The sequence below is a fragment of the Sander lucioperca genome, chromosome 5 (assembly GCF_008315115.2).
Source record: "Sander lucioperca isolate FBNREF2018 chromosome 5, SLUC_FBN_1.2, whole genome shotgun sequence".
NCBI lineage: Eukaryota > Metazoa > Chordata > Actinopteri > Perciformes > Percidae > Sander > Sander lucioperca.
Window position 1 is genome coordinate 3,425,392 of NC_050177.1, and position 27,623 is coordinate 3,453,014.

A 27,623-nucleotide genomic window follows, 5' to 3' on the forward strand; every position below is an offset into this window, starting at 1 on the left:
GGGCTGCACACTGGTGCGAGCGGTCGGTAACCTGAGCACAGACTTGATCCCGGGAGGACAGAGGCGTGGGCTTCCGGTGGCCGAAGAAGATAGCCTTTGGAAGCAGGATGGTACAGAGGCGAACACCACTGGAGGTAGAAGTCTTCATTCTGCTAGCGCTGAAGAAAATCTGGGAGCAGAGCAACGATTCCGCTCCTGTATTAAACAGTATCTGCGGACGTAGTTGAGGCCCGCGCTGAGCGCTAGAGCGGGAAAGAAAATCTTCACAACTGCGCATGCGCGAAGGGATAAACCCAATAGCGACAGCCCTTAGAGGGCGAAGCCTATACGAAATAGAACCTGCCATCTTGCCGCCACCTTCATCAGGGGCGTCAACTTGCATGTGACGATATCACGGTACAATGGCGGATGCAAAAGCACGACTCAGAACAAAGAGTACAAGGTAAGGAGCTTTATTGTCCAGAGAACAATCCAGGAAAAGGTACAAAATCGGCAGGCAGTAGACGTGGTCAAAAATACAAACAAGAAGTCTAGTAACACTGGAAAAACAAACACTGGGAAAAACGCTGGAGAGTGAGACACATGAGGTACTACAACAATCTGGCAAAAGGTAAGTGACACAAGGGGAGTATATACACTGGGACGCAGCTGGGACGATTACACACAGGTGACACACATTAGGGAAGGGAGGGTAATCACCATTGACATATATAAAATGGACCAACAGACATAGACTGTATATAAGAATGGACCAACAGATCCCGTTGCTCTGGGCGGAGACAAGTGAAGGGTTACTGCGCAGCCTCCAAATGAGAGAGACGACGTAAATGTGCCGTGAGCAACATGTCTGAAAGTTGTAAGTCTTCTGGTAGCTGTGCCAAGAGAAATCTCAATCATTCCCAATTTTGCAGAGACGGAGAGCGTAGGTACATGTAAGGAGATAACATAGACACAGGCTAATTATTGCTAACTAAAATGCTAGTTAACATTAGTAATTAAACTTAAACAGCTAATGTAAGTCGAAACTGCCTGCGAGCTTCTCCTGTACTGTACGGTAATCGTTAGCCTATTTTTACAAAAACGTCTACTATGGAGCCATAACGTGAGATACAAGGTAATGGAGCCTTTTATACATTATCGTGTTTCTTAAGAAATAAACAATGGACAAATAGAGTCTTTAAACGCTTCAGATGTAAAGTTATTCGCTGTCAAAGTGGCGCCAAAATGAATGGCAGTCAATGGAATGCTAACGGGAGGTGATGGCTTGGTAGCATCAAAATGGCTCCATAGGAGCTACGCGTTCCGAGGAGAAGCTGACCCCCTTGGTAATCACACAGGCGGGAAAGCAGACAAAGATGGGAAGACAAGTGACCTGAAACGAAGACAGAACGTGTTATTTCAAAATAAAACAGGAAGTCAGAGAAACAAACAAAACACAAATTAAGAGCGGGAACTGAATGTGACAGATGCATCTTTTTCTACTGTTGTATGCTTCACCTGAGCAACATCATTGTGTAATATCACTTACCATTAATCATGAATATCATCTATCGCGATCAGTAGTTTTAGCTAAACTGTCAACTGAGTGTAAAGCTGTTTCCGTGACTTAATAGAGCTAAATAAAAGCAAACCTTAAGTACAATCTCAATTTATGGTCCACTTATTAGATTTTTACAGAGCTTTCAACTGTATCACACAGTTTTCATTAGTGGATGGAGTTCAGATGTCATGGAGATAGATCTGTTGGCATGCAAACGAATATACGAACTTTCACAAAACAATCCCAGCTCAAGGTCCACTTGCGAGATATTTACCTGTTTTACAAACAAATAACACGGCAATGGAGCAAACTTCAGACCGTATGATATGGTCAAAAGCTCTGGAAAAAGAAAGTGGACATTGAGTTAGGTATTTTTTTGTGAAATAACTTTTTACAGGGTCAAGAATGAACACTCATGCTTGCCTCTATTTGGGGTCCCTCTGATCTCTGCACAAGAGTGAAGATAAATGTGATTTTGCCATCAAGCCATTGCACTATTAAAGGACTATCTAAGAACTTTCTCAGACTAACCCTGCATTGAAGTTAGGAAGGCAGATAGGAAATGATAGGATTTGATTTAGTTTATTTAACTGCTAATAATCCTGTATTATTCCTTATGTTGTAATTATGTGTTTCTTTACTGTATAGCTTTTCACTTTGTAACGTCTGCCATTGAACAGCTGCTGTACAGTATATTTTTTGATGCATGTTCTTCATTTCTATGCTACATGACCATGCTGGTACTGGTTTGGTGCTTCCCTGCAGCTCTAAAATCACCTATAATACACTCTGCTTTTGGATACAGTGAGTTTCTCTAAACCAAGGCTTTGAGAAGAACAGCTGTGAAAACAGCTGATATGAATCTTTCACTAATGCACCAGAAAACCATGGATGCCATTTATCAGGGAGTTTAGAAATACAAAAAAATGGTCTTTGCTTAACACTCTTGAACCCACATGCAAAATCGCTCGTACAAAGTATGTCCTGGGTGGATCTTCAGAAAATTGAGTATCTCCAAACCAAATTATCTAACCGGCTGTTTTTGCAGTTTCTTTCTCTCTTCTATCTTTGGCTTTATTACAGATATGCTTGCTGTGAAAAGCTCTCCAAGAAATGCAGTTGGACTTGTGAGAAAATACTTTGGATGTTTTGTTTATAGCCTTCACTCCTTATCTTGTCTGGGCATAGCAGTGAGTGAATGCAGCTCTACTGCACACAGTGGCACTAAAGCATTTGTAATATCTGATGTGAGTAGATTAATATCCTGGAATATTTCTATGTTTTTTATTTAAACAATGTAATATAGATAAGAAAATAACGGTTGCCAAGAATTACCAGAGTGTGCCCAATCTAAAATGTTATGGAGTGATACATTGTTGACAGACTTCTGTGACTCAAGCTTAAAATAAAAATGGACAGAGGACTCTGGACTCTTACAAAATAGTATTTTTAAGGAACACTGTACACTGAGTCCAGATCAAACACTGACCAATGAAGATAGTGTTATTCTCTTTATCCATCAGTCTAATGGTCCTACAGATTGCGCCTCACGTTTATTAAATGACGAAGTCTAGCAAGACATCTTCTCTAAGCAGAATGTGTAATATTCTCTCTAACTGGTTGTACTACTGTATCAGTGTTGGAGGAGGTAGTCATATCCTTTACCTAATTAAAGATAACAATAAAAAGTATGGCCTACTCCATTGCAAATAAAGGTTCTGCATTGAAAATGTAACTAAAGTAAAAATAAATTATATAAGCACAATTATCAAAATGTACTTAAAGTACAAAAGAAATGGCGGAAAATTGTCCACAGTGAGTGTTACAGAAATATATTATTATATTATTGGTAGTCTATATCGACGATGTTTTACTTACTTGATTGTTCCTGTGCCACCGGAGGTTATGCCGGATGTCCCTCATCTTCCGATTTCTTTGTGTTGGCATTCTAAACTCTGGTCGATTTGGGAAACATCCTCCAAACTAGTAAATAAACAACAAAATAATAACAAAATAGACAAGAAACCATAAATCAAATAAACATATGTATAAATGACAAAACCATAAGCCCATCATACATGTCTCTCCCCAGCACAAAGCTTCTTAGGAGCCATCCAGAAAGCTACGGTACTTTCCCCATTTTCTAATATAAACATCCAATCTGGAAAAAATGTTTATATGGCATTTTTTCAAACGTCGCCACCCTAGCCATCTCACAAACCCAATCTTGAATTGACAGCACCCCTTCATTCCTCCATCCACTCAAAAAAAATCTGTCTGGCTAAGATTAAACTAGTTTGGACCCAGCTTCTTATGTGCTTATCCATCCCGCTGAATGGAACATGGGTACCTGCAATCCGACATAGGTCACCATGTATTCCAGTCCAAAATTCATGGACCTTATGACCATTAGTAATTGGCCGTCCTCTGTCTTACATTTCCAACAATTTGATACCATACAGTTTGACAGACAGGCTTTGTAAGGACGATAATGGGGCAAGAACAGATTGCTCAATACAATAACAGGGTGGGGTTCCTTCCCGAGGCTACTTTGCAGAGGCATTGTACCTGCGTCCAGGGCTTAGCACTGCCCAAGACGATTGTAATTAGTTTAAAGAAATGCCAATAAACCAGTTTTTTTATAATCCCGGAATATTGTGTGGACTAGCCAGACCTTTCTCCGCAGCGCTGTGGAGATAGGTCTTGCAACGCAAGACTATATTAATGGTAATTGCATTAATCTGTAAGTGGCATTTAACTGTTGTATTTGGTCAATTTGGATGTAGTTTACAATGTATCATATTTCATAACATAAAATTACATAGATTCCCAGATTCCCATTATGAACTATAGTATATTACTGTCAGGGTTTTGGTATTTTGTTCTGTTTTATTGTGTAGTCTTGTTTCTCTGTTTTGCTTGGTTTCCTGTTTTATTTTGTAGTCGGTCTTGTCTCCCTTGTCTTGTCTAGCTTTCTTCCTGTCTTTGTTTGTTTCCCGCCTTTTTTGATTTGTTCCACCTGTTGTGTCACCTGCCTCTCGTTCCCTCATTACCTTTTGTATTTAGCCTCTCTGTTTTCCCTTGTCGGATCGTCTCGTTATTTTCGCTGTGTGTTCTGTCCTGTTTGAGTTCCCTGTCTTGGATTGCCTTGTGTTCTGGATTATTGCTCCCAGTAAGTGTTGCCTGCTTTAAAATAAAACTCTTGAACTGCATTTGGGTCCCTACCTTGCCTACTTTCGACGCAGCTTGTGACAATTACAGCTGCTGTGCTACTGCTCTGTAGGCCAGCTATACACATTCCCAGACATGTTTTCACAGCCATGTAACTTAAAGAAAGACTGATGATATTATTTACACAACCTAATAAGTGAGGAAAAGAGCCATTATTTATGAAGGCAGAGTCTGTGAAACAAATCTCACAAGTCTAACCAGTCTAAGTGAATTATTGTTAACACCAAAGTAAAGAGTGTTAAAATGATCCAAAACAAAGTGTAAAATGAGATTCATTGCTTGAGTTGTTGAAAGCTACAATCCTGCCAAATTATGTTTCAATGTGAAATGTCTAAAGCACTGTAATGTTCACATCAACAAGCATACTATATCTAAGATTTATTACCAATATATTCATCATACAATTATGAAATGGTACATTTGAGGTTTTGAACTGTATTGGACAGTCAAGTCCCCCCGTTGTCTGGTCTAGGCTTGTGCTCTCTGGCTTGGTAATAACTTTTTTCTTAAGTGATCCCTCAATCAACCTTTGAGAATGGACAGAATTGGGTCCTGGGAAATAAAGAAATCCTGTGTACTTACTGTGGTATTTCATGACGTTCGACATTATCCTTTCTGTATCGGCTGCCATATAGCGTTGCACTCCTTCTCCAGTAATACTTAGACACAAAGTCAGAGGTGTGAATGAAAAATTAGGTGATCAGTGCTCAAGGCCAAAAATAAGATTTTTGAGAGGGCGGGAACAGCCTTCATGAGCCAGGTCTTCTTTCACCTATGAGATGTTGGTCTGGAAGCAATTTAACCATTACATTTTAAGACACACAGAAAGGTATCTACAGATTACAGTGGGGGTTTTCTCATACATCACAGGCACCAAAGATGAGCTACTGATTTTTTATTTTTTTAATAAAATGGCAGAAAAAGAGCCTGGGCAATCTTCCCACTACTCAACAGTGGGCATGTGTGAGAAAACGTGCTTTTGATGGCTGAATGGTAAGCCTGAATATTTTCTCTCCTTTGACCTGATCAAACATATGCTGGTAGGCCTATTTCAGACCACATGTTTTCTCATGATTATATCATTCGGCCCATTGCAATTCGAACAACTAAACTACATCTGTTCAGGCATATTTTTTTTTTTTTTTACCAAAAAAAGATATGCAAATGATTATGAGTGGAATATATCACAGTAAAATACATATGTAAAATACTCCTCACAATTGAGCATCTTGGATTTTTTTCCTCACAGAGAAATGTGCCATTGATGGGCAGCTTTATCTGCTGTCATATCTGTAGAATCATTCATTCATTTTCCATATAAATATTTTTCCTCTTCAGGGTCACAGGGGGCTGAAGCCTATTACTTTTATTACTGCAATGACCTAATGTTATCCCTATGTGGATAAGTATCTATCCGAAAAAATAACCTATCTGGAAAAAGTTTGGTTATGCATATGGATGGCTCATCAAGTGATATTGACACTATTTCAGTTATTTAATTCCACGTCTTACCACTTCCAACGTTAAATGTGGTGGACAAAGTCATATTTTAGTTTAGCTTTATTTACACGGATTATACTTGGCCAATGCTACCTCAGATACATAAATGGATAAATAACATTTAATAGGGCTGTCATATTATCTGCAGCCGTTTTCTTTTTGAAAGATAAATACAAGCCAACATTTCAAAACAAAACTGTGTCCACAATCTGCTTTTTTTTTTTTTTTTTTAAAGAAACACCCAGATTCCTCAAAAACTCTTTTATTCAGCTGGGATGAAAAATATTGTGTCTACTGGACAACAAAAAGATTCATTACTCATTTCCCAAGTTGAGACTGTTGTAAATGAAACTAGAAATTACATATCTTCTTGCTTGTTTTGTATAGACAAGAAACATTAACTTGTTATAATATATGAAAATATAAAATAGTGGAAAGTAAGTTTTATATATATATATATATATATATATATATATATATATATATATATGCCTAATGCCTGATAAAAATGTTATGATAAAATAAAAATGTTGGTAATTGGGAGACATCACTTCCGGCTGCCATTTTTAGGTCAACGTCTGAAGTTGGAGCTGAAATCTCTGTTAATGTGCGGGTATTAGATATTAAGTTGTATGCTGAACAGAAGACTGTGGAGTTTTGAAATGTCTTTAAAAGAGCGGTGAGTTTGTCTGTTTGTTTTTTGTTTTTTTTTTCAGATAAATGCTTTTTCTGTGACTCAAAATCAACTCCGACATGTAGCTAAAATCGGTTGTTAGCTAACGTTACGTGAAGGTGCCTAAATTCCGTCTGCTAGCAAACAACAGCAAAATACCTAGCATGACATTGTCATTTTCTCAATAGTCAGAATGGTAATTAAAGATATCCACAATAATATTCTTACTAGTAGAAATTGTTTTCAAGATATCTACAAATTTGATTGTACCAATAAAAAAAAAAAAAATGAAATCCTTAAAAAGTATACGTGGCCGTTTTAACACTTAATTGCTACACTGGATATTAATTGCAGATATCCGTAATTCAGTTCTTCCTAGTCAAAAAGATAATTTCAGATATGAACAATGACATTGTTCCTATCTGCAATTGTCCTTCAGATATTCAGATATATCGCGATATTATTGCAAATGCGATTAATTGTTCAGCCCTACTTTTGCCATTCATGTGTTTTGGGCTTTTAATTTCAGATATCCACAATCCGATTCTAACTAGTCATAATCTTAATTTCAGATATCCAAAATGAAAAACAGATATCCACAATACATTTGTGGATGTCTGCAATTGCACTGTTTCTAGTCATAATTCCAATTGTAGATATCCATAATTACATTTGTACTAGTCAAAATATATTTTAGAAATTCAAAATTACATTATGGATGTCATGTCTGGAATGTTTTTTTTCATTTTGGATACGTTAAATTTGGTGACATTAAATGTAGATATTTTTATAAACTATGAATTTTGCATTTGCAAAAGATTGTATGAGATATAGCATGGTTTAACTATTGTTTGGGGTCATATTTGACAGGCGTTCATTAGTAAAGATGAGGACAGGTAAAGGTAATGGTCAAACATGAATTTTAAGGTACAATAATAGCCCGTTTCATCTTACCAAAAACCCTACCACTACAACTTAGACCTGCAGCAGCAGTAAAGGCCAGATGTGAGAGCAGAGAGCGAGTTACTTTGAGGTAAGAGATCCTATGCTACATCCTACACAATATTTTTAAATCTATTTGCCAATGGCTGGCAAACTGAAAAAATGTACCAGCAAAATTATTTTTCAACCGGCCATAAAACTGCAAAATATACGGTGTCATTTATGTAGCCGGGTGGTGAATTTGTTGTAACAACCCCATCACATTTATTTCTGGTTTGTTTCAGTATGTATTTTGTGTTCTAAAAATGAAAGAAATGTGCATATGTTTGTTTGTTTGCTGGCAGAAGGTACATTTTAGTTAATTATTCCAGCTACTAGGTGGCGGTGTCACACGCCAAGAGTTGCGCGGTGCCTCTTGGTCGCTCTTTTTTTTTCTTTTCTGGCCGATCAGGGAAACAGCACAGTGGAGAATGCTGAGTATATTGTGTGAAATAAATAGGTAAATATTGCATAACTGGTTAAAAACATGTATGTAGAAAGGTTAAAATGATATGTTATAGATGAGATTGACTTTGGATGGATGTCGATGGATTTCATGTGTAGCGGCCGACGCCAGTGTTTCCATGTGACCAAGAACCAGGGAACATTCCAGAGGAGGGCACTGTGATTACATACTCTCACTCCTCCGTGGCCCTGCATTAGAAGAGGTGCGACTATGTATGGGAGGTCAGTCAGTGGGGGCCAGTAATCTCTATTCCTATTTGAGAAATGCCTTTGGAGAAAAACGCAGCGCTACAAAACTTTTACAGGCCTTTTATAACTGTAAGCAGGCAGATGGAGAAGATCTCCGTGACTACTCACATGCACTGTCGCAGCTTTTGAAATCTGTTATGAAACAGTCCAGTGATGCTGTACCCAATGAGAAAGTTGTGCTGAGAGACCAGTTCATTGAGGGTTTGGGGGATGCAGCTCTTAGGCGGGAGCTCCACAGGATGGTTAGAGATAAGCCAGAGTCCAGTATTCTAGACATTCGGGATGAGGCTCTCCTGTGGCAAATGGAGGAGACTAGGTCTTACACCAGAGTTGCCAAGAGCCGGCAGGTTCAGTCAGATGTCAGTGAAGCCCTGTGCTCCGTGGTCACAACGGAGAGTGAGCAACACACCATGTTAGATCAAGTTCAGAGAGCTGTTGCTCGCCAGGATAAACAGATCATGGAGTTAACTAAAACACTGGCAGAGTTGACTGTGGCTTTGAAAGATTTGACTACATGCAGTACATGTCGGACAGTCCCAGAGCCTAAACAACGAGCTAGTCCCCAACCCAGATTCACACCAGATGGAAAGCCCATATGCTTTAAGTGTAACGGGGTGGGACATGTAGCAAGGACATGTCTCCGGTCACAAAGAGTTCAGGATGAAACACAAACTGATTTCCCTGTAGCACAGGAAAACTAGCACCCTCGGTTGTGATGAGCCAAACCAACCGAGGGGAAGCAGTTGGCCCACAGAAAGGCAGCTTGGACAGAAGTAGATTATTAGAAAGAGCAGTTGGGGAGTGTAAGACGGTGGAAGTAAATCTTAAGGGTGTTGTGACAACATGTCTTCTGGACACTGGCAGCCAGGTCAGTACAATGTCAGATAGTTTCTTTGGGGAGCACTTGTCAGGTAAAGACGAGGAAATTCATCCTGCATTTGAGTGGTTAAAGATTACTGCCGCCAATGGGTTGAATATACCTTATGTGGGATATGTGGAGCTTGATGTTGAAGCTATGGGTCTGACTATCCCCGAGCGGGGGTTTCTCATAAAAAAAGATGCATTCCACTCTGCCTCTGTGCCAGGTCTCATAGGCATGAACATTGTCAAAAAATGCAAGGAGCTGGTGTGTACAGAGTTTGACAATGCAGTGGAAAATAAACTTGACCCCAGCTGGAGGGAAGCCTTCCAGAAAATTCAGACAGTGGACGTAAAAGATAAGTTATTCAAGATACAGTTATGGCTAGGGGGCTCAAGGTGGTAAATGAGAATGGCCCCTTACTGGTGTTAGAGCCTGTGAACACACTGTTACCTGAAGGTCTAGTTGTTTTACCTACCTTGGTAACCTCAGAAAGCCATACCTTTCCGGTTCAAGTGATATCATATCTGATGAGGATGTCTGGTTGAAGCCGAAGACGAGTGTTTCAACTGATGAGGTGTGTGAAGTGAAGTTTCAGAGGATTGCGTCCGATACCGAGCAAGTCAGTATTGATAAGCAAACAGGAGAGTCCTCTAATTCACAGTCTATCATTGACCAGCTGCAGATTGGTGGTTGTCCAGAACAGCAAGCAAAGTTGAAGGCTTTGTTAGAGAAGTATATTGGTGTATTTGCAGTTGAAGATGAGGATTTAGGACATGCTGATAAGGTGAAGCATGAGATACATCTTACAGATGACACACCTGTGATGCAACCGTACAGGCGTATTCCATCTACGCAATACAGTGAGGTAAAGGAGCATATCAGCCAGTTGCTGAAAAAGGGAGTCATTCAGGAGAGCTCTAGTGCGTATGCTTCCCCTATAGTGCTGGTAAGGAAAGCTGATGGCAGTCTGAGGTTATGTATTGATTACAGAAAACTCAACTCAAAGACAAGACGGGATGCTTTCCCATTACCGAGAATTGATGAGAGTTTTGATGCTTTGAGTGGTGCTAAGTTCTTCTCCACCATAGACTTAGCTGGTGGATACCATCAAGTGACCATGCATGAGAGAGATGGGCATAAGACAGCATTTACAACACCGTTTGGTTTGTTTGAGTATGTTAGGATGCCGTTTGGTGTCTGTAACGGGCCAGCCACATTTCAGAGACTTATGCAGGCTACTATGAGTGACCTCGTTTTCCAGATACTCCTGGTGTATTTGGATGACGTTTTGGTTTATTCTGAGGCATTTGAGCAGCATCTGGTCAGGCTGGAAGCTGTATTTAAGAGACTAGCAGATACTGGCCTCAAAGTAAAACTGCAGAAGTGTGCTTTCCTACAGAAAACAGTGAAGTTTCTTGGTCACGAGGTGTCCGCAGAGGGTGTGGGGACAGACCCAAGTTAAATCTCCGCTGTTAAGAAGTGGGAGGTCCCCTCCAGTGTCAAGGAGCTTAGGTCATTTTTGGGATTCTGTAGCTACTACAGAAGGTTTATTCAGGGTTTCTCGCAGCTTGCTGGGCCTCTGCACAATCTCATCAACCATTGTTTGCGTGAAGGGAAAGTAGCTAAGGGGAATCGTATGTTTAAGTCAATGTGGACTCCTGAGTGCAGTCAGGCCTTTGAACAGTTACAGGAGAAGCTTACTTCTGCCCCCATACTGGGTTGTGCTGATTTCACTTGCCCCTTTGTAGTTGAGACAGATGCCAGCCAGCACGGATTAGATGCTGTGTTATATCAGCAGCAAGGTAACACTAAACGAGTGCGTACGCAAGTCGCAGGCTACGCCATGCTGAGAGGAATGACCGTAATTACAGTAGCATGAAGCTGGAGTTACTTGCTTTAAAATGGGCGGTCACTGAAAAGTTCAGGGGTTATTTGCTTGGATCAAAGTTTGTGGTCCTTACAGATAATAATCCCCTCTGCCACCTTCAGACAGCTAAGCTGGGCGCCATAGAACAGCGGTGGGTGTCGCAGCTGTCCATGTTTGATTTTGAGGTAAAGTACCGACCTGGGTGTAGTAATGCTGCAGCAGATGCCCTCTCTCGGCAGGAGTTTGCAGGGGAGCCTGAATGTGCCTCAGACTCCGATTTTGATTATTGTGTGGCTATCTGTAATGTTGTATGTAGAGGAACAGCTTTAGAGCCGGGCTTTGTCTCTAAGGGTCTTGAGTGTTACAAGGTAAGACCGTAAGACGTAAGATCCGTGCTCTAGAAGCAGGTTCTGCTGAGCAGAGTGACAGACAGGGAAACACCTATACACTCCCAGGTTATACCCGAGAAGAGCTTATAGACTTCCAAAAGAATGATCCCACTCTGAAAGAGTTTATGAAGTTTTGGGATCAAAATAGGAGGCTGAGCCAAAAGGATAGAGCTGTCATGTCCAGGCCAGTTAAACGGCTACTGAAACAGTGGGGTGGCATCCGTCAGCGAGAAGGGTTGCTGTACCGAGTTAAAACTGGCCCACAGCATGGTGAATGTTGGCAGCTGCTCTTGCCTACTTGTTTAAAAGACAAAGTCATAGAAAGTGTACATAACAACATGGGGCATCAGGGCATTGAGCGCACTGTGAATCTACTTAGAGAGAGGTGTTTTTGGGTGGGTATGTATGAAGATATTGAGAGCTGGATTAAAAACTGTCAGCGATGTATTCTGACCAAAATGCCCCAGCCCAAAATCCAGGCTCCAGTTAAGGCGTTTCTAGGCTCCCGACCTCTTGAGGTCGTTGCTGTAGATTTTACAGTGTTAGAGAAAGCTGCAGACGGACGTGAAAATGTCCTAGTGATCACGGATGTGTTTACCAAATTTACTCAAGCATATCCTACAAGAGACCAAAAAGCTGACACAACAGCAAAAGTTTTGCTAAAGGAGTGGTTCATGAAGTACGGGGTGCCGGAGAGATTACACTCTGATCAGGGCCGAAATTTTGAGAGCGAAGTTTTAGCGGAACTGTGCAAGCTCTATGGTGTTAAAAAGACAAGAACAACTCCTTACAGACCACAGGGTAATGCTCAGTGTGAAAGGTACAACAGGACACTCCATGATTTACTGAAGACACTCCCACCAGGGAAAAAGAGACGGTGGCCTGAGCATCTTCCTGAGTTAGTTTATGCCACATTCCACTACAGGGTATTCACCCTATTATTTACTTTTTGGGGTACAGCCACATCTCCCTGTAGATGCATTATTAGGGCATGAGCGTGTTACAGACAGGAAACAGGACTGGTTGTCTGTCCATCAGGAGAGGTTGAGACAGGCACATGAGCGAGCTAGGGAGTACTCAGAACAGAAGGCAGCTGAGAAAATCTCTCTTCAAAATAAGAAGGTGTTTTGTCCTCCTGTAGGCATAGGTCAGCTTGTCTATTTGCATTACAGGGCGTTAGGGAGAAATAAGATTCAAGATGCATGGAGTCCTATAGTCTACAAAGTTGTTGATGTACAAGGGACCACATACACTGTCGAACCTTTGGAAGGAGGGCCCATTAAGAGAGTCCACCGGACTGGGTTGCGCCCAGGAGCGATCCCGGTTCCTAAACCAAGAACTAAGGTTAGGGCACAAACTAACAGTCAGCCTGTAGCTGAAGAGATTTTTGAGTCAGCTGAGCCTGATTTTGTAGTGGTAGAAGATGTCACTGAGCACCCCACAGCAGAACAGGTTGATGTGCACATAAGGGAAGATACAGGAGTTGGTGCTATTAAAGAGAATGAATCAGGTTGTAGTGGTGCGGGCACTTATGACACTGAGCCAAGTGTTCATGAAAGCGAGTGTTCAGATGATGATTTGCATTTAGGAGCTGGTGATGATGTCCTTCCCGATGAAGCTGTCAGGGATAAACATGTAACTAGAACAGGCCTGAGTCCCAGCGTACCGTTTCCTGCTGTCAGGAGAAGCACGAGGACAAAGGCAGGGTTTCATTCAAATCCATTCCACTTACCTAAGTCCACATGTAATGCAGTAACAGTCGGCACAGAGATGGTCTCACAGGTGTTAACAAGCCTGGGTGCTGCCTTATTTGAGAAAGCCATGCAGAGAGTAATTGGGTCAGCTCAGGTTTTATAATCATCAGGGACACTTATTGCAGGGGAGAATGTAGCCGGGTGGTGAATTTGTTGTAACAACCCCATCACATTTATTTCTGGTTTGTTTCAGTATGTATTTTGTGTTCTAAAAATGAAAGAAATGTGCATATGTTTGTTTGTTTGCTGGCAGAAGGTACGTTTTAGTTAGTTACTCCAGCCACTAGGTGGCGGTGTCACATGCCAAGAGTTGTGCGGTGCCTTTTTTTCTTTTCTGGCCGATCAGGGAAACAGCACAGTGGAGAATGCTGAGTACATCGTGTGAAATAAATAGGTAAATATTGCATAACTGGAAACATGCATGTACAAAATGTTAAAATGATATCTGTGTTCATCTTTTAACTGGATGATATGTTATAGATGAGATTGTCTTTGGATGGATGTCGATGGATTTCATGTGTAGTGGCCGACGCCAGTGTTTCCATGTGTTAGCAAGACATCAGATTGACAAGTGTGTGAAGTTGTGCGCTCCCTGGTGAAGCCCGTTTTTTTCGGAGTCTGTATTCTGTGAAATTGTTCTAAGCCCACTGCCTTAGTTTTGGATCATTTTGTTTTAATAATTTTTTGGTTTTGGCCTTTCTGTCAAATTGAAAGTACTGCCAATATTACAGAAATAAACGAACACCGACGAAGTTATTGTGTTCTGTGTGGGTCTAAGTTCAGCAGGCTACATTTAAAACAACAAGCAGGTCCTATTTATTTTTTAAACAGCATACAAAACACACAATTTACAACATGAACACATCCCCTCCCCCGATCACCCCCATTCGTCATCACCCCTTACTCAAAGAAAAATTAAGACAAGATAACATAGCAGGTCCTATGTCTTGAGAACCTGCGACAAACACTGCAGCTCATTGTATTAGCGTTGCTGTCATAAAAAAACAAATCTCTCCTCATCCCCTTATCTCAGTAAATTTTCTTTTAACTGTACTTCCACTGTGCTTCTAATTTTTCCTTTTAGGGCAATTTACTCCTACTACTACTTGCAGCCTCTCTTTGTGGTTAGCGTGAAATTCTCCTCTGTGGTACCATAGCTACTGTAGATAAAGTAAGCGTGACGGTGGACACAGCAAGAGTCATACGTTGCATGCAGCCAGACAAGCACCAGAAACCTAAGCAGAGCAAATTTGGCTCATGGAAGAGTTCTTTGAGTAGAAGAAAAGCTACAAAAGGTAGGATTTAGTGTTATCCTAGAATGCTGTTTAGAAAAATTAGACAAGGCTGTCTAGATATGTATTTTTTAAAATGTGCATTTTTTTTTTTTTTTTTATAATTAGAGGTATGATCTCAAGGCTTTTCTTAAATGAATGAATTTTTGGCAGTAAAAGATCTGAATAAACTCTTATTAGGAATATCCGTAGATTTGATGTCATGCACAAACTTATATTATTAATTTAGTTAGTATTACATTTGTATTGTTCCTTTTACATACAGCCTGTAGGAACACTAGTAATGTGAAATAAAACAATGAACATAAAAAAATATAGTTCATGAATCCGGGAAATTATTCATCTTTGCAATAAAAAAGTAGGTGCACGGCATTATGATTGTTGGAAAAAAATGAAGGGGAATCATGTTGTTGGTTATTAAACTGGCCTTATTTGTTTTTGCTTAGAAATGCGAAGACCCTGATGCCAACAGCAAGTACAGTGACCATGAGAGGTGGGAATGAGTGGGAGATTAAGGTAAACATGGATGATAGCACATTTTACTGACTCAACTTGACACTGCAAATAGTGTAATATTAGCCAAAGGGTCTGAATGAGGAATATTTACCCAGAAATTTGCCACAGTTTATCTTACTGTAAAAAGGTCTTTATGGTCCTGTTTTTCCATGTATTATTCAAGTTTGATTTCTCAGTGGCACAGTCTGTCTGTCTGGAGGTAGTAGTCATCTTTTACATCCTTTGACCATCCATCTTCTAGCTGAATACCTATGAAAAGAGGGCAACCCTTGCTGTTGTTCGATACAGTTTGATGGGATGAAAGGGGACGACGTGAACAGAAAACCTTCTACTACTGAAAACGGAGACACTGAAATGTTCTGTTTTTATTTCTTCTGGACTTTCAATCATATGTCATTCAGCCTGTGTACAGTGAGCCTTTAGTTTATATAATGTGACAAAAGTTTTCATTAAAATAACAAGCAAGCCCTAAGTGTGTTATTGTTATGTTAACAGTTTTATCACTGACATTTATGAATAGCTGTTGAGACAACTGTAATACAAAAGGGATTAGTAAGAAAGTTTACTTTGACTATGCAAATCACACTGGTTCAATAAAAAGTTAAAGTTAAAACATTGCTGTCTCTTGTCATCATACTGACATGTTTCTAATCTTAATTCACCTGCCATTCTGATCTTCCCTCCTTAAATGCATTAGAAATTAGCATTAGAAAGGCTCTAAATACTAAGTTATCATGCTGGGTGTTTTATTTAGCCTAGCTGTAAGACATTTCCCGGTGTTAGGATGCAGATATAAACGAGTAACCGGGTAATACTTGAATTGAACTATTAATTTAACTTAGTTAATAGTTAACTAATGTAACATATGACTAGAACAAGAAATCAGACCTCAATATGGACATAGTATCTTGCATTTTTAGTTAAGCTTATTATGTTAGCAAGTTGACTGTGCTACCAAAAACTGTTAGACGGATATGTCTGCTACAGGTGCTGAAAATATGCTTTTGTTGACAGCATATGCAAAAATACATTCTCGTTTTAAAAGCCACAGTAGTACTGGCGCAGCCTGATTTAAGTACACTGATTACATTTTTTTTATTCTACACAAGAAAGCTCAGGCCTGAAAATGAGGTTAATGTTCGAGTAATATTCCAGCTGCAAAATATTTGAGTGATCTTTTGTGAATTCCATGTGTAATAGCATTGCATCGACCTCTCTTGAGAGGACCTCAGTTATGTACCATATGTGGCAATGAATGACATAACAGGTAGCTCATAGAGTGAATAGCATAAAAAAGAGAAACCCAACCTGCATCTGTGACTGGACCCCCAGTCAGTACAGTGTAAAACTAGGTTTGTGTGGCAGAATATGCAGCTGTACTATAAATCAATTTATTATACTAGTCTTTGTTGCGACCTGATAGATAAATATCCTTTAGAGCTACTGTATAGCTGTAATAAACTCTAGACATCTGGTATGTGTGTCAGTTAAACTACATGTAATGTGTGTTGTTTATGCCCTGTTTTCTTTTACAATAATATGTCCAGCATTTTTAGATAGTATAGAGTAGAGGGTCAGGAAACATGTTTAGATGCCTAATACCTAGTTCTTAGTTCCATCATTTATCAACATTTTATAAGACACCATGTTACCTTTCACTCAGCCAAATGTTTGCAGTATTAGGTCACATGCAGTAGGCTGTTCAAAAGCACTGAGCCAGACTGCACATCTGAATAATATTATTATCATGAGACACTGTTTCCATGAATGAAACTGAGATGTATAGGCATAGAGTGGTATGTTAAGTTGAGTTTTTAACAAAAACAAGGTTGATGTGTGTCCTGGCTGCTTTAGAGGTAGAGCAACATTTGATTCACACAGTACAAATTACAAGGATATCACAAATATATTTTGTTATTTTGACTTAAGGTCATATTGATACCTGACACAATGTTGTTTTTGAAAGATGCCAAAGATCATTCCGGATTTAAGTGAGTGCATTTGGCAAAGATGCAAAAGTGCAAAATATGTCACTAATGCATTAGATTTAGGGATGTTGTCATAGGGTCCATTCATTGTAGAGAATAACAACAGATGGTTTTACTTGAAGGGGAAATCCTGTAGGGTTTATTTTTCTGGGGCTTTTGCTTGTTCGATAATATTCTTATGGTGGTTAGTGTTTATTATGCAGATGCACGCATCTCCAAACCAGCAGGGTCTTCCAGTAAGATTATGAAAAGTTTCTCCAAAAGAGATGATTCTGCCAATATCATGGAAAGGTTTTCTGACAGAATGTGGCAAACATTGCCTCCATATGAGAGTGATCCCCTGCTTATGCTCAAAGTCGACAACGTCAGAAATGAAAAAAAGGCCATGAAAAGTCAATGAGGCATGTTTTCCCTTAATTTTGGTGGAATACAGACTGATAGAAATATGTCAAATTATGTCCAGGTAGACCGGTAAGACAAACCTAATGACTTAACATTACTTTCTTCTTGAAATGCACTGATTTTATTGGAATCAAGCTCGTGAGAAACAGAAAACAGTGTCTGATGACTACATTGTTTGGAACTGCTCTAGTCTGTGCTTACATTTTACCTCATTGTTACCACAGAATAATCGATAAAATGTGATGTGTATGACACGTCCAAGAGCCTATGTCCTGAGCAGAACTTTGTAACTGTAAACCTAGAGCATACAGTTGGCATGCATTAACAGCTGTGCTACAACATTATCTTTGTTCTTATATTTGTTCCAGGTGATTTTAAATCTCTGTTAGCATTCATTAACAGCAGTGTTACAACACTATCTTCGTTCTTATCTTTTTTTCCAGCTGATTTTAACCTCTATTAATACACTATAATTCTTTATTTTCTAGCAATTTTAAACAATAATTCCATGTTGGTGTATTATGGGAAAGCTAAAACATTGATGATGATATGCAGCATGTGTGAAATTTCTCCACCATTTGGCCTGCACCATAAATCAACAAAGCTAAAACTTGGAAAAGGTCAGTGAAGTGGGATTTATACTTTTTATGGCTGACGTTAGGGAAATGATCAGATCTTAGTACTGGAAATTGCATTTAATGTTTCCAAAATTGAAATTTATTGGAAATCAAAGTTATGCCCAAAGGGTACCAACACTTTAGTCTTCACAGATTTTACATATTCCCACAGCCTAAAGAATTGTGGCACCCACCAAGCCATGTTTTAATTTATGGCAATCTACTGCAGTCACTGTTACACTCATCTGATTGATGCCTTACCCTGTGGCGCCAAACGAAATTTCTTCTATGTTCAGATAATGTGAAGACTTTCTTCCATGTTAGTTAAAATGTCATTTGATCCTGACTCTACCTGAAACTACATTAAATTGTAAGTAACTGCCTAACCAGAGTGGTTGTCCATAAACTCACACCAGCCAGGGAGTGTACTGTATGTTTTTCTGTTATCACTTTAGCAGTCATCAAAACAGCTAATAGGGTACAATTCTATTTGGAAGTCTTTCCACAACTGCAATCATTAACACAATGTTGCTGTCCGGTTTGTCAACACACAACATTCTTTAGCAAAACTGTTGCTGGATGTTATTAGACCGTGTATTGGGCATTCGACTCTGCCAACCCAGTTGTATGTCTCCAATGCAATTTCAACATCTGAAAGACCAAACACTTAAACAGATGTAATCATTTGGTACAGTTTGTGCCAACATAACCTTGAAATTAAGGAGGATTGATTCAGTCTTTTGAATTTTGATGCTACCCAGATGTGAATCATTTTTGTGTCAACAGCGCTTTAGTATTTACTAGAAAAACCTAGTTTTAAATGACCATGTTTGTCTATTTTGTCAGAAACATGATTATTTCTTTTGTGGGTTAGATCAGGTATAGTTTTTGGTTATCAACATTTATTTTCATCACATCTAGTTTTGTCCAGCCCAGATTTTTATTCAGCTGATGAATTTATTGTAAACATTTATATTTTTGTTTTATTTATAGTTTTACATGTATTTAATCCACAATAGCTCATTTTCATGGTTGAGATGTAGTCAAACTACAGTCAGTGTATGGCATGTTGTACTGCAGATTGATCACTGTTTCATATTTTCTAGATTGCATGCAGTAAGTTCTTTACTGCCAACTCAAAAATCATTAATCTACAGGCACTTCACTTGACACCTTGTTTTCATTTTGTCCTTTTGGTGTGCATGTTGGATACTTAAGAAATGGAAGTCTCCATACAGTATGTTAACACAATTCAGACTTGTTCGGAAAGGTTAATAGTTTTCTCTTTAATCGATGACCTACACAAGAATTCAACTATCTTTTGTCATTCATTTGGGAGTTTTAAATTAATGGTAGGCTGCTGATGACCGGTGAAATAAAAATTTACCCTTGGCAGTTTCCATCAACATCTCCTTTACAGTTATTCCTGCCACAACACTAGCACAGCTGAACCAACAACCAGAGGCCTTGACAAAATGTCAGGAGGATCACCAATTTATTTAGCAGAAAAGCAGTCACACCTTACTTAACATGTATCAAAGCAGACTAGTAGCTGATGGATTGCATAACCCCTTTACATTTTATGTGGAATAATATTTCTTAATATATTTTTCTTATTCACGGAAAAATAAAAACAACAAAATATTTGTCTTAACAAAAATCTGACACCTCTAATGATTTATAGCAAACTAGAGCAGATTTTGTACAGTCCCATTGTGCATTTGTGAGAGTGACAAACTGTATAACATGAGAAGTTTATTTGAATCTGATATCATATTTCTGTCTCTTTAGTATATCAGCTGCCTTAATGTTATCCCTGGATAATACATTAGGTTGCCTGGTTGACAAAGGTTAACATTAGTTATAATTAGCACCTGAAATATTTCAAAGCAGATTTCATATTACACTGCTGGAACTATCTTTTCTAAAGTGCTACAGTATTTTCATCTAAAGCTGTTAGGTACACTGTGTGGTTGCACTTCTATGTCGAAAAAACCCAGGTGATAAGCTGCACTATAAGATTATAAAGTTTATTAATGCTGGTGTTCAGAAGTGTTTGACCTTGACTGAACTTAGCATTTCGACCAGGACACTGTGGTGACTGTGCGAATGAAAAATAATAGTACACATTTATTTTTCTATGCAGTGAAAATTATAAGTATAATTCTACTTTGCCAATAGTGAAATCAAAACCATCTATACTGACGGATCAGCAAAAATAAAACATATTTGGAATACTGTTTAGTACTTTGTACTGTAGTGCCTTTGTTACATCTCTTGCATGTAGAATTATCACTCTAAATAAACTCAACTTTACATTGACTTGATAGTGTCCTTTGAGCTCACATCATTATTTTAAATTCAGTTAGAGTAGTTTTGAAAGATTGGATAACTGTCTTTACTTGTTTACATGTGACTCAACTGCATCCTTTTATTTAAAGGAGTAATTAGTGAAAATAACTAACTTAACATACATAACATACTATGTCACATAGTTTGAAGTTGTCTTATTTATATGATTACGATTCAGACATAATGTAAATGATCAACTGTTCCTTTCTAAACGCACATTTAATCCTTAATTTAATTTATGTTGAGTAATATTCCCTGAAATCCTCTGAAACATTTCAAACAGTAGGCCATGTGTGTGCCTCCCTCCTTGCCAGTCCTGGTGTCTGATGTTTTAATGGTGACTCAAGAACCGAGGCATGAACAGAACCTGAGGTTTCCATCTGTTGACGTAAAGTGTGTTAACAGAGCTTTGACAGATTCTTACCTCCATCAGGCATCAGATTAAAAAAGGTTAACACAGCACCTATTTTCTCTAAAGTGGTGATACTGTAAGATTGTAGAATGGTTTTACAGACACTGTCAATAGTTTTAAACCAATTATACCAACCAATACACAAATGAATGAATGAATTCAATGCCTTGATACACTTACAGTGCAGCTAGAAAGTATGAGTATAGTTGCAAATTCTGTTAGACAGAAACATATTTAAAAAAGGACACACGTTAACATAAACTTAATCTCATACATCAGTGGGCACTTGGTGTCAACTCTAGAAAAGCTTTTCCAGGGTAGATTCCCTTCTTACTTGCTTTGTTCTGTCTGGTCTTAAGCAAGTTAGATTCAAGTTTGATTGTTTGTCTACACAGTGGTGGTAAAGGGGGTGGAATCACACAAAGAAGTTGATATCAGTGCAGACCCTCTGTATGAATGTGAATACCCTCAAATACCCTTCAAGTATGCATGGTAAAGCACATGACAAAGATGTTTCCCTACTCTGCCATGCTATTCCTCATAATAATATTCTCAATATATATAACAGTGACATATCCCACCTCTTCTTTATATGTGGTTTCAGATGTTTGGCAATTTATGTTTTTATATTGAAGACATCCAGTTTAGGCGTACAGTTACCATGCGTCTGCATTAGTGCAATTTTACAAATTCCTAGGGTAAGCTACTATGCCAGCATAGTGACAGATGGGATACACTGCAGCGCAGCTAAAAGCTTATCACTTTATTGTTTTTGTTGTGTTTAGCTTTTCAAAAATTGCTTAATTCTATTGAGAGTGATTGATTAACTTCTAAACCAGAGGTCACGTGAAATAACTTGCAGCCTGCCACCTTGTGCTTTCTTTCTCATTCATCTAGAGTGAACAAAAAGGTTTTATATGATAACATTAATACATAGAAAATACAGTAAACATACAATACAATGAACGTAGAATGATATAGAACTTAAAATCAACAATTACTGTACAGTATGTATACTGTATAGTAATTGGTGACATGTACATAGCCTATATGTTCTGAATACGACTCCTGGAATATCTCATGATGGTAAACATAACTGGAATCTCTTTAAACGGACTATGCATTGATCTCTTAGTGGATATTCCAGAAATTAAATTGGATAAATCTGTGCGGTAACTTGTTTTAAATTTCAGCCAGTCATTTGTTATATACTGTAAGCTTCAGTTATAATGATAACTTACTAGACCTAAATGCTGGATAAAACTAGTGGCCTTATTACAATATCAATTATTGTCTTAAGACCAATTTTCAATGGTTTTCGAGACTATTGATCCTATTCAGAAAGTAGTTAGGACAAGGGTTTGCAGGATGTTTTCATCAGGGACTAATGTTTGTCTGTTTTGCCAATGGTCAAATACAAGTGAATTGCTTTAACATTGAGCTTTATGCACGTTTCGGGTTTCAACCTTAAACACCGTCTTGTACAGTATTTACTTTAATTTACAAGATTAAGACCATCTTTTATTTTTGTTTGTAAAACCATACTTAAAGAAAAGATGGTAATTTTTTTACATGGTTAAATCCTCTTTCCTTACCTGTCTAAAATTATATTAGATCTAATCTCACATTTTGACACATTAAATCCTTGGAGACAATGACAGTTCTATAATTCTTATTTGCCCTTTTATTTCACTTGTGTACCTCACAATCGAATAAATACTCACTTTATGGTATATTATTAATTACTAGTGTAGTGCCCGTTGAAAATGTGCCTGTTTGGAACGGGCCGATTGCTTGGCCTGTGGTATTGCTGCTTGTAGAATTCATCAAAACCAAATTGTACCCCAAAATGACTTACAGAAGGACCCCAAACCACTTCATATGCAAAGTGAGTGAGAGAGAGAGAGAGAGAGAGAGAGTTGTGTTGTATGATCGTTAACGAATTTAACACTGCAGCAGAGGTGTTCATTTCCATACAGGTTTAGTGGCTTGACGGTTAACGGTGAAGTAGGGGTTTTGATTTGCGGGGGTATTTTGGCGACGGTAATGTTATTAGTTAGCAGTATACTTAATTAACCTGGGGTGAGTCTCATGAAAACTGATGTGTCTGCCCGGTTCAGCTCTGAGATTTTCTCGCATTGCACAGCGCTGTGAAGGAATAATCTCAGAGATTACTTTATATTCTGCCTCTGGTTAGAAGTGGTGAATGTAGGCTACAGCTCACAGCAACTTAATACTAGTGTCTGGCTTTTGTTTGATATTTAGTGTTGGCAAATGGCTTTTTGTTGAGTTTCCTCTTAGCGAAAAAATAGTTTGGTATATCCAGCAATCATGTAGCTAACGTTGGAAGCAGGAAAAGAGTCAAAGGTGGTAACACCCTTCGCCCGCTGTTGTAAAGGGTTCTGCATGTGGCGTGCAGGTTACCTTCAATTAACTTTCACTGCTATGCAGATGACACCCAATTATACTTGTCAATCAAGCCAGACAAAACCAGTCAGTTAGCTAAACTTCAAGTATGCATTAAAGATATAAAAACTTGGATGACCTACAATTTTCTGATGTTAAACTCAAACAAAACTAAAGTGATTGTGTTGGGCTCCAAACACCTCCAAACTTCATTATCTAAAGATACAGCTACTCTAGATGGCATTGCCCTGGCCTCCAGCACTACTGTTAGAAATCCAGCCTTTTTTCATCTTCGTAACATTGCCAAAATTAGGAATATCCTGTCGCAAAACGATGATGAAAAACTAGTCCATGCATTCGATCCAGCTGATCCAGAATACTGCAGCACGTGTTCTGACAAGAACTAAGAAAAGAGATCATATTTCTCCTGTATTAGCTTCTCTGCATTGGCTTCCTGTACAATCCAGGATTGAATTTAAAATCCTTCTCCTGACCTACAAAGCTCTAAATGGTCAAGCACCTACATATCTTGAAGAGCTCTTAGTACCTTATTGTCCCATTAGAGCACTGCGCTCCCAGAATTCAGAGCTTCTCGTGGTTCCTAGAGTCTCTAAAAGTAGGATGGGAGCCAGAGCCTTCAGCTACCAGGCTCCTCTCATGTGGAACCAGCTCCCAGTCTGGGTTCGGGGGGCAGACACCATCACCATATTTAAGAATAAACTGAAAACACTCCTCTTTGATAAAGCTTATAGTTAGGGAGCGAATAGAGTAGAGTAGAGGGAGGCAGGCCAGTACAGCCCAATCCGGTTGGGGAGAGTTCTAGCCCGACCAGGCTCCTCTCCTCTTAACTTGCCTCTCTTAGTTATGCTATTATAGTTCTAGACTACGGGGGAGGTTTCTTCCTTCCTGTGACACACTGAGCTGCTCTCTCCTCTCTCTTTCCATTTGTTTCCATTTGTGTGCATCCTTGCCCCAGAAATGCTTGTTACTAAACTAGCTCTGGGGAGTTTACTCCCCAGAGCCCTGCAGTGTCCGGCGATGCTCTGCAGTGTCCGGCTGCGTCCGGCTGCATCCTGCCAAGTGTCTGCGTCTTGCTACGTCCACCCATGCTGTGCTGTGCCACGCTACATCCTGTAACGCCCTTCAGTGCCCTGTTATGACATGAACTACTACGACTACCATTGTAGTCACTGTTCCATTCTCTTTGTGACTATTATTGCCACTGTTCAGCACATCCCCAACCGGCACTGTCAGACACCGCCTACCAAGAGCCTGGGTGTGTCCAAGATTTCTTCCTAAAAGGGAGTTTTTCCTCGCCACTGTCGCATTAGCCACTGCTAATGCTTGCTCTTGGGGGAATTACTGGAATTGTTGGGTCTTTGTAAATTATAGAGTGTGGTCTAGACCTACTCTATCTGTAAAGTGTCTCGAGATAACTCGTTATGATACTATAAATAAAATTAAATTGAATTGAAATTAATTTGAGATTGTTTCAGAATAGGTTTACATGGTTTAATTTTCAAAAAACACCATATTTTTGTTGTACTGTACATTGCTGCAGCGCCTCTTTTCACCCTTTGTTCAGGTCTCTGTTTTAGCTACAGAGTGAGACATCTCAACTTCTGTAATTGTTGGCAGTCGCACATGCGCAGTAGCTAGCTAAGGATTACATGAGCTAGCTAGCTGTTTCTCCAACTTTGGCCTGTACAAGGCAGGATTAGCTGGGAGGCTTCTAAATGAGGGCGCACTTCCAACTTTGCGTGGAATACCTGCAGAACAGGGACATGTAAGTAGTTCTATACAATTTATTTTGTAGATTAGGGTGAATTTGTGTGTGTTGTACGAGCTAGCATGCTAACGGTTAGCCCCCTAGCCCCCTCGTTTCGGCTAGTTGCGTAGAAAGCCGTGCAGATTTTTTCAGAGACTGAAGGCAGGACACATTCAGAAACCTGTGTCTCACTCAAAACATCATGGATGGTTTTTTTTCAAAGTTTGTATGCATGTGGAAGCACCAGAGACACAAAATAACACCCCAAATCCCAGAAAAAGTGATTGCTCAAAAGCACACACAGACAGACAGACAGACACACACATACACACACACACACACACACACACACACACACACACACACACACACACACACACACACACACACACACACACACAGACAGACAGACAGACAGACAGACATTCCTGCAATTTATAGATAGATGGTTTTAATCAGTATAATGAGATCAAAGGCTTTCTTGATTTGTTTTGTTACAGTTGTCTTGGCTGCCAGAGATTCATCTTGGAACATACATCAGAAAAACTCTTCAAGTACTGTAACACATCAACCCATTAGAAATACGTTGTTAACACATGCAGACGTGTGCATCTAGATACATTCAATTAAAAAAACATGTAGCAGTCTAAACTATTTGATTCGCCAAGACTAGGTTCTCTTTGAAATCAAAAGTCTAGTCGTTGCTAAGAAAGCATGACATTGAAAACAAAATACATCACCTCTGTGGCCGTCTCATGCTCCCAAGTTAGCAGTATAACAGCACTGCCTTACATTCTTGGTCCTCTTGTGTTTGTCCCTGACAAAAAAAACATCCACTGTTAACGGTCTCCATGACTTCTGGCTGTGTGTCACGTTATTTTATTACATTTATCTAGCTATTTTTTTAAACAGTATTTATATTTATTGCCCCTAACTAGTTAAAAAGTTGAAAAGTTGGATGTGGTCACAAGTCATCACATTTATTACTTGAGTTACACTTGGCCCTGTTTAGTTTGTAATTGCTGATGTCACAATGTGATATTCAAATGTACAAAAAAGTCAAATACAAAATTAGGACTTTTTGGCCAAAAAACTCCCTGTTGGATCCATGTAACCAACATACTGTTAAATGTGGCCAACCAATAAACATTTGCAGATTGGAATGCCAACTTATTTGTAAAAATAAGCTGTTACATATGTTTTCTCTTGAGGTCTGTACTCCTAAATATTTAGATAAAACATATGAAGGAGCCAATGTTTGACTACATTGATATGATGGTCTGGATTTTGTATTTAACCAGGGCTGCTATACTTTACTATACAGTTGATGTTTCATTACTGAAAACCAGGACCAAAATGTCTGACGTCATTGTAAATGTCCATTATCAGACACGGTTTCCTTTTATTTCATTGAGAAATGTTACACTCTAGGCTTTGGCGATCTCTAATATTTTCAAATCATCCAATCGTGGTCACGCCAGTCTAACAGGCTACATTGAACACGTAATTGGACATAACATATTTTGGATATGCGGAGCGGCTTTCACTTTCATCAATTAAACTGGCTACAACGACTCGGCTGTCCTGCCTGCTGCTTGGTTGACGTGCTAACATGCTTCTGTGTTAAAAGCGTCTTGTTTCAGTAGCTCAACGCAGTTATTTTTGTCATATTCTTCATTACAGTGGCTAATTATCCGCTTTACATTTAAACCTAACGTTACACTAGTTCACTAAAGCACTCATAGCTGTCTCCTTTTAGCCACTTCCTCGCTAATCCCACAGTTGTTTACATGCTGTAAACAACCGTTTACCCGCTGGGGACGCGCCACAATAAACGCCGGCAGACGGCTGGGATACGGCCGAAAATGACGCTCCATAAGCCGGGAGGCGGCCCGCTGGGGACGCGCCACAACAGCGGGATGGCGGAGGTTGGGTTTAGGGGAAACCCGATGGGGAAAGGGCGCCTTACACGCCGGGCCGCGGGGGACGCGCCACAATAACACGCGGGACAAAATGCCACACATCCCCGGGAAACAAAAAGCCACACGTGGGACGCGATCCTGCTCGCCCGGGTGAAAGTCCTGTGTTGTTTGACCCATCCACCACCCCAATCAACCTCCCTACGGGATTTTCGGCTTTTTATACTACTCCCTACCATTTTCGTGCTGTGACCACGAAATATGCTTCCCATTTTTACATTACTTCACATTTTCGTGCTGGCCACCACGTAAAAAACGAGAAAAACGTCCCCGTGAACACGAATCAATAGATTAAAATAACGTCACATTTACACGAACTACCGTGAGACCGGGCTGTAACTGCTGTATCTTAGCCCCCAGTAAGTTAATTGGTGTGGGCT

The 27,623-nt window shown here is 39.4% G+C and overlaps 1 long non-coding RNA gene across 1 annotated transcript; it reads left to right on the forward strand.

The window, feature by feature from the left end:
* The first annotated feature begins 14,572 nt into the window (after positions 1–14,572).
* On the forward strand, positions 14,573–15,791 carry LOC116047996. Its single transcript, XR_004104536.2, has 3 exons — positions 14,573–14,806; positions 15,250–15,319; positions 15,561–15,791. It is a non-coding gene; the product is annotated as an uncharacterized LOC116047996 (long non-coding RNA).
* The last annotated feature ends 11,832 nt before the right edge of the window (positions 15,792–27,623 follow it).